Source organism: Vipera berus (assembly GCF_964194415.1).
Source record: "Vipera berus genome assembly, chromosome: 3".
In the NCBI taxonomy this organism is placed as follows: domain Eukaryota; kingdom Metazoa; phylum Chordata; class Lepidosauria; order Squamata; family Viperidae; genus Vipera; species Vipera berus.
In genome coordinates, this window is record NC_138204.1 from 7,777,241 (window position 1) to 7,784,531 (window position 7,291).

The 7,291-nt window shown below is 43.5% G+C and overlaps 2 protein-coding genes across 3 annotated transcripts in view; both read right to left on the reverse strand.

Moving 5' to 3' along the window:
• The window catches only part of COL20A1 (collagen type XX alpha 1 chain), a 532,145-nt gene that overhangs the window by 185,255 nt on the left and 339,599 nt on the right, over positions 1-7,291 (reverse strand). The window contains exon 1 of one of the 2 annotated variants that reach the window (XM_081323723.1): positions 9-1,812. The exons of the other annotated variant lie outside the window; for it this stretch is intronic. The gene's annotated coding sequence lies outside the window, so the exon portion shown is untranslated. Of the gene's footprint in view, positions 1-8; positions 1,813-7,291 lie in introns of those variants that run through there. 2 annotated transcript variants of the gene reach the window in all.
• The window catches only part of LOC308665574 (DEP domain-containing mTOR-interacting protein-like), a 36,531-nt gene continuing 36,211 nt past the window's right edge, over positions 6,972-7,291 (reverse strand). Inside the window, 1 exon segment of the mRNA XM_081323638.1 lies at positions 6,972-7,291. This exon segment is cut by the window's right edge and continues 1,009 nt beyond it. The gene's annotated coding sequence lies outside the window, so the exon portion shown is untranslated.

Genomic DNA, 7,291 nt, shown 5'->3' on the forward strand with positions numbered 1-7,291 from the left:
TCTGCAACCTACTGACAAGCAAAGTCAATGGGGAGGCCAGATTGACTGAACAACTGGGTTACTAACATCAACGGTAGCAAGAAAGGTCGTAAAATGGGGCAGAATGCAAAATGTCTCACTTAACAACAGAAATTTTGAGCTCGATTTTGGTCGTAAATCGAGGACTGCCTGTATTCCATGGTTGCCAACACTCCTAATCTGGAAAATCCCCTAGAAGGGGCTCCCATATGAGGTGTTCTCTTGAGACCGATTTCAAGTATGAGAAATTAAAGACACAGGTTTTAGATATCTGTGTGTGCATATGTGTGTCCCAAAATATCTCCTGGAAACGACATAGGCAAGTCCATGCAGTTTCCTTGGAAAGGTGTTTGGAAGTATGTTGCTATTACTTTCGTCCTAGGGTCGAGAGAGAGGGACTAGCCCAGAGATATCTAGCTAGGAACTAGGGTAGAAACCAGGAGACTGAGAGTTCTAGTCCTGCCTTAGGCATGAAAGCCAGCTAGGTGACTTTGGGCCAATCACCAGGAGATGGTGAGTTCTAGTCCCGCCTTAGGTATGAAAGCCAGCTAGGTGACTTTGGGCCAATCACCAGGAGACGGTGAGTTCTAGTCCCGCCTTAGGCATGAAAGCCAGCTGGGTGACTTTGGGCCAATCACCAGGAGACGGTGAGTTCTAGTCCCGCCTTAGGCATGAAAGCCAGCTAGGTGACTTTGGGGTAATCACCAGGAGACTGGGCGTTCTAGTCCCGCCTTAGGCATGAAAGCCAGCTGGGTGACTTTGGGCCAATCACCAGGAGATGGTGAGTTGTAGTCTCGCCTAAGGCATGAAAGCTGGCTGACTGACCTTGAGCCAGTCATCAGGAGAATGTGAGTTCTAGTCCTGCTGTAAGCAGAAAAGATGGCTGGGTGTCTTTGGGCCAGTCACTGTCTCTCAGCCCATCCCACCTCACAGGATTGTTGTTGGGGGAAAATAGGAGGAGGAAGGAGCATTACGTATGTTCGCCACCTTGAATTAATGATAAAAAATAATGAAGGAAACAAACAAACAAATTGAACTCAGCATCTTTAAACCATTACACCAAACTTGGTTTCCTGCTTACGGGTTTTTTTAATATCATTTCAGCCCTGAAACCTTGCGCATTCCTTAGCGTGACTGGCAACCCAAATTGATTTACAAAGGCCTATGTTTCTTGTTTTAAATAAATAAATAAATAAAGCTAATTAACTTCAATTGCTCTTCTCAGTTGGTGGAACTGCTTTAGGGCTTCAAAAGAGGCGAAGGGACAGCCTAATCTCCATGTTGATTTCAGACAGACAGGCAGACAGACAGACGGACGGGCCAGCTCAAGCAGCAACACGTCTTGGAGGGCTGCTTTGAACAGATTATATGAAACCTGCCTTTTGAGCCATCATAATCCACTTACCGAGCACGAGAAATCAGAATCAGATCCAGGCAGTTCAAATGAATATAAAGGTTTACTGCGAGCTGAAGCTCTCTGCAAGGATCTGAATGACCAAGCAAAGTGGAGGTAGATATGAGTCAACGGAATTCAAGGAGGGCTGGGCTTAGATCTCTTGTGGGCACTCAGGGAATTGAGGCCGACGAGGCATTTGACATACACAGCTCCGGGCTCAGCCTGCTCAACTTTGAGCCGTGCTGGTGCAGTGTTTAGAATGCAGTAAAGGTAAAGGTTCCCCTGCACATGCGTGCTAGACGTTTCCAACTCTAGGGGGCGGTGCTCATCTCCGTTTCAAAGCCGAAGAGCCAGCGCTTGTCCGAGGACGTCTCCGTGGTCATGTGGCCGGCATGACCAAAGGCGCACAGAACGCTGTTACCTTCCCACCGTAGTGGTCCCTATTTTTCTACTTGCATTTTTACGTGCTTTCGAACTGCTAGGTTGGCAGAAGCTGGGACGAGTAATAGGCGCTCACTCTGCTACACGGCACTCGGGATTCGACCCGCCAAACTTCCGATCTTCTGATCGACAAGCTCAGCGTCCTAACCCACTGAGCCACTGCGTCCCTTAGAATGCAGTACTGCAGGCTAATTCAGCTGCCTGCCGGCTGCTGGCAGTTCAACAGTTCAATTCTCACCGGCTCAAGGTTGACTCAGCCTTCCATGCTTCCGAGGTCAGTACAATGAGGACCCCGATTGTTGGGGGCAAGATGCTGCCTCTGTAAACCGCTTAGAGAGGGCTGTAAAGCACTGTGAAGCGGTATACAAGTCTAAGTGCTATCCCTATCTCCTACACTGCTTTTCTGGTGGAGAGATTTCCCTAATGGGGAATCGTGAAATGCAAACACGAAAATCAAACCCACGGGACTACTATCAAATTTGTTGTAAGATTATTGGCCTTTGTTGATCTTCTTCCTACTGTGCTGAAAGAACACGTCATCATCCTGTTCTACAATAGAATTAAAATGAATATAATAGGCATCAGTCTTCACAATTTCAATTCTTGAATTGGCTCCCTCAGCAATCGTAAAAAGTAAAAATGGTGGCTAACAGCTCACAGCATTATTAGAAAGTTTGTCTGTCCCCTCAGGAAGAAAAGAAAAGAAAAAAGTTAAAACCAAATTAAAAGTTGTCAAACCGGCTCAAGTTTTTGCTTTGTGGCATTTTGCTTTCCTTTCATCGTGTAGGAATTTATTTACTTGTTTATAAAAATTTATTTGCCACCCATCTCATGTCCAACGTCTCTGGACAGCTTACAAAATAGGAATGTCACTTAGGAGATTATTTGGGACATTTTCTCAAAGCAGGAAGCGATGAGGCTAACTAATTCATTTGCCAGCTAAAGAAATCCAGGATTTTAAATAAATAAATAAATAAATAAATAAATAAATAAATAAATAAATAAATAAATAAATAAATAAATAAATAAATAAATAAATAAATAAATAAATAAATAAATAAATAAATAAAATAGATAGATAGATAGATAATAAATAAATAAATAAATAAATAATAAATAATAAATAAATAATAATAAATAAATAAATAAATAAATAAATAAATAAATAAATAAATAAATAAATAAATAAATAAATAAATATAAAAAAAGCTCTACTTTTGGTTTTCTGAAAAGCCCTTCATGAAAAATTCAGCAGAATCCAATAGGACAGGAAGTGGTTGACAGCATCGCTGTATTAATGCTGGATGGAATTTTCTATTCCTGGTCATCCAAGAAGACAAATCCAGCTAAAGACAGTAGAGGATTTAGTCAAAGAAAGTATTGAGAATGCTATTTATGGATGTGTGTGTGTGTGTGTGACTAGCCACACACACACACCCTTCCCTAATCTTCTATCCACCAATTCCTACTGAAGAGCCTAAAAATGAGTGTCATTCTTTTGACTCTCTGAAAATAGTAGCAACATGAAATCACGGCAAATGGCATACAGTGACATGCCATGATTGATTCTTAAAAGACACGTTTGTTTCCGCTGGAAGGAAGAAGAAGAAGAAGGAGGAAGAGGAGGAGGAGGAGGGGAGGAGGAGGAGGAGGAGGAGGAGGAGGAGGAGGAGGATAAATTGTGGAAGTTGTTGGAAGTCAGCTCTTGACAGAATAATAGAGTTGGAAGGGACTTTGGAGGTCTTCTAGTCCAACCCTCTTCTCAAGCTGGAAACCCTGTATCAATTTAGACAAATGGTTTTCCAATCTCTGCTTAAAATTCTCCAGTGTTGGAGCACCACAACTTCCACTGGTTAATTGTTCTGTCAAGAAATTTCTCCTTAGTTCTAGGTTGCTTCTCTGCTTGATTAGTATCCATCCGTTGCTTCTTGTCCTGCCTTCAGGTGCTTTGAAGAATAGCTTGACTCCCTCTTCTTTGTGGCAGCCCCTGAGATATTAGAACCCCTAGTCCTTCTTTTCAATAGACTAGACAAACCCATTTCCTGCAACTGTTCTTTGTATGTTTTAGCCTCCAGTCTCCTAATCATCTTTGTTGCTCTTCTCTGCACTCTTTCTAGAGTCTCAACATCTTTTTTACATCATGGTGACCAAAACTGGACGCAGTATTCCAAGTGTGGCCTTACCAAGGCATTGTAAAGTGATACTAACACTTCACGTGATCTTGATTCTATCCCTCTGTTAATGCAGCCTAGCACTGTGTTGGCTTTTTTGGCAGCTGCAGCACACTGCTGATTCATATTTGTTGTTGCTGTTAGCTGTGAAGTCGTGTCCGACCCATCGCGACCCTATGGACAACGTTCCTCCAGGCCTTCCTGTCCTCTACCATCTTCTGGAGTCCATTTAACCTCACGCCTACTGCTTCAGTGACTCCACCCAGCCACCTCATTCTTTGTCGTCCCCTTCTTCTCTTTAATTTTAATTTAATTTAATAATTTGATTTCTATACCGCCCTTCTCCCGAAGGGCGGTGAACAGGGCAATACACAATAAAAATCGAATACAAAAATTAAAAAGCCATTAAACATCATGCCCATAAAATCAATACATATTAAAGTTAAAACTAGTTTTAAAAACCCAACCCCATCCCGTCAGACCAGGCCAGCTTGTTCGAAAAAAAATGTTTTGAGATCGCGCCGGAAGGAGTGAAGGTCGGGGGCCATCCGGAGCTCAACCGGTAAGCGGTTCCAAAGGTCTGGCGCACCCACAGAGAACGCTCTCCCCCTGGGGGTCACCAATCGGCATTCTTTGATCGGCGGCACCCTGAGGAGGCCCTCTCTGTGGGAGCGCACTGGACGGAGGGAAGTTGACGCCGGACGCAGGTGTTGCCGTAGGTAATCTTTGCCCTCAATCTTTCCCAGCATTAGGCTCTTCTCCAGTGAGTCCTTCCTTCTCATTAGGTGGCCAAAGTATTTGAGTTTTAGCTTCAGGATCTGGCCTTCTAAGGAGCAGTCAGGGTTGATCTCCTCTAGGACTGACCGGTTTGATCGCCTTGCAGTCCAAGGGACTCGCAGGAGTCTTCTCCAGCATATTTAGAATAGAATAAAGCTGGAAGGGACCTTGAAGATCTTCTAGTCCAGCCCCCTGCTCAAGTAGGGGGACCTATATAACATTTCAGACAAGTGACTGCCTGGACTCTTCTTAAAAACCTCCAATGATGAAGCGCCCATGATTTCTTAAGGCAAGCTGTTCCACTGGTTAATTGTCCTCATTGTTAGGAAGTTTCTCCTTAATTCCAGGTTGCTTCTCTCTTTGGTCAGTTTCCATCCATTGCTTCTTGTCCTGCCTTCTGGTGCTTTGGAAAATAATTTGACCCCCTCTTCTTTGTGGCAGCCCCTCAGATACTGGAATACTGCTTTCATGTCAATGCACACACACACACACACACACACACACACACACACACACACACACTAGCCCAGGGGTAGCTCAGGAATTCTGGGAGTTGAAGTCCACGAGTCATAAAAGAGCCAAGGCTGCCTATCCCTGGACTAGCCAAACCCAATTCCTGCAGCCGTTCTTCGTATGTTTCAGTCTCCAGGAATTTGATCATTTTAGTTGCTCTTCTGTGAAATTTTTCCAGGGTCTTTCTAAGGGACTGGACTCCAAGATCGCGGCATCACAATAGCTGAGCTAAGAGTAAAAAAAAAGAGACTTTGGGTGGGGGGTTTTTGCATTTAATAGCAGTTATTCTTTTTTTTTAACCCAAAAAGTAAGCATGAATCTAAGGTTCGAAGAGGCACATTTCTCTGAATTTTACAATGCAGTTTACAAACTTTTTTTTTAAAAAAGTAAGTAATATCAAATTTGTTGGTTCATGATATAACGTACAAAAAATATTTATATTCAGGGCAATGATTTGTAAAGAAAATTAGTCCACTGGGCAAAATTGCAAATGAAGATTATTTCCCCCCTCCCCCAAGTTTGCATCTTTTGTATCTTTTCCCATAATATTTGTATCTGTTATGTGTGCCTTTGGCCATCTATTGAGATACAATTTCAGTGCAAGCTTGGAGGAACAGAAACCATTTCATTTAAAGAACCAGTATTTGCAAAAACGACTCACACACACACAAACCCCACCTGCGTTAGCGCTGCCGCTATGCAAACCGGGCACTGTGTGGTGAAACAGGGGCACCGCATAGCAAAAATGAGGCACTGCATGGTGAAAATGTGGCAAGGCTAGAGGGTGTCACGTGGGAGCTAGCACCGCCCCATTTGTGTTGCGCATGCTGGCAGCCCCGTTTGTGTGTGCGCATAAAATGCTTCCCCTTCCCTTTCCCTCCAGTCCGCCAACAGAGAAAGGTTGGAGACTTCTGTTCTAGTCCAACCCCCTGCTCAGGCAGGAAACCCTATACAATAATAATAATAATAATAATAATAATAATAATAATAATAATAATAATAATAATAATAATGATGATGATGATGATGATGATGATGATGTTGGAAGGGATCTTGGAGGGCATCTAGTCCAACCCCCTGCTTAGGCAGGAAACCCTATACCAGGGGTAGGCAACCTTGGCTCTTTTATGACTCGTGGACTTCAACTCCCAGAATTCCTGAGCCAGCATGGCTCAGCTTGGAAACCTCTCCCTTTCCCCTCAGCATGGCTGTCTCAGGAATTCTGAGAGTTGAAGTCCACGAGTCATAAAAGAGCCAAGGTTGCCTACCCCTGATCTAGGGTATTTCAGTGTATTAATTAAGCATTACCTCAGGGATAGGTAACCTTGGCTCTTTTATGACTCGTGGACTTCAACTCCCAGAATTCCTGAGCCAGCATGACTCAGCTTGGAAACCTCTCCCTTTCCCCTCAGCATGGCTGACTCAGGAATTCTGGGAGTTGAAGTCCACGAGTCATAAAAGAGCCAAGGTGGCCTACCCCTGCCCTATACCATTTCAGACAAATGTCTGTCCAGTCTCTTCTTAAAAACTTCCAGTGTTGGAGCATTCAAAGCTTCTGGAGACAAATTGTTCCACTGATTAATTGTTTTGACTGTCAGGAAACAGCTCATTTGACAATAAGGTAGTCCTCAGCTCACAGCCATTCTTTAGCCAGATTCACTTAACAACCGTGTTACTAACTTAACATCTACAGTGATACATTTAACATCTTAATAACCGACTGATAGTTACGACGGTCGCAGTGTCCCAGGGTCAGGTGATCCCCTTTTGCGACCTTCTGACAAGCAAAGTCAATGGGGAAGCCAAATTCACTTAACAACCGTGTTACTAACTTAACATCTGCAGTGATTCGCTTCACAAGTGTGGCAAGAAAGGTCATAAAATGAGGCAAAATTCACTTAACAACAGTGTCACTTAGGAACAGAAGTTTTGGGCTAAATTGTGGTCATGGGTTGAGGACCTCCTGTATTTACAG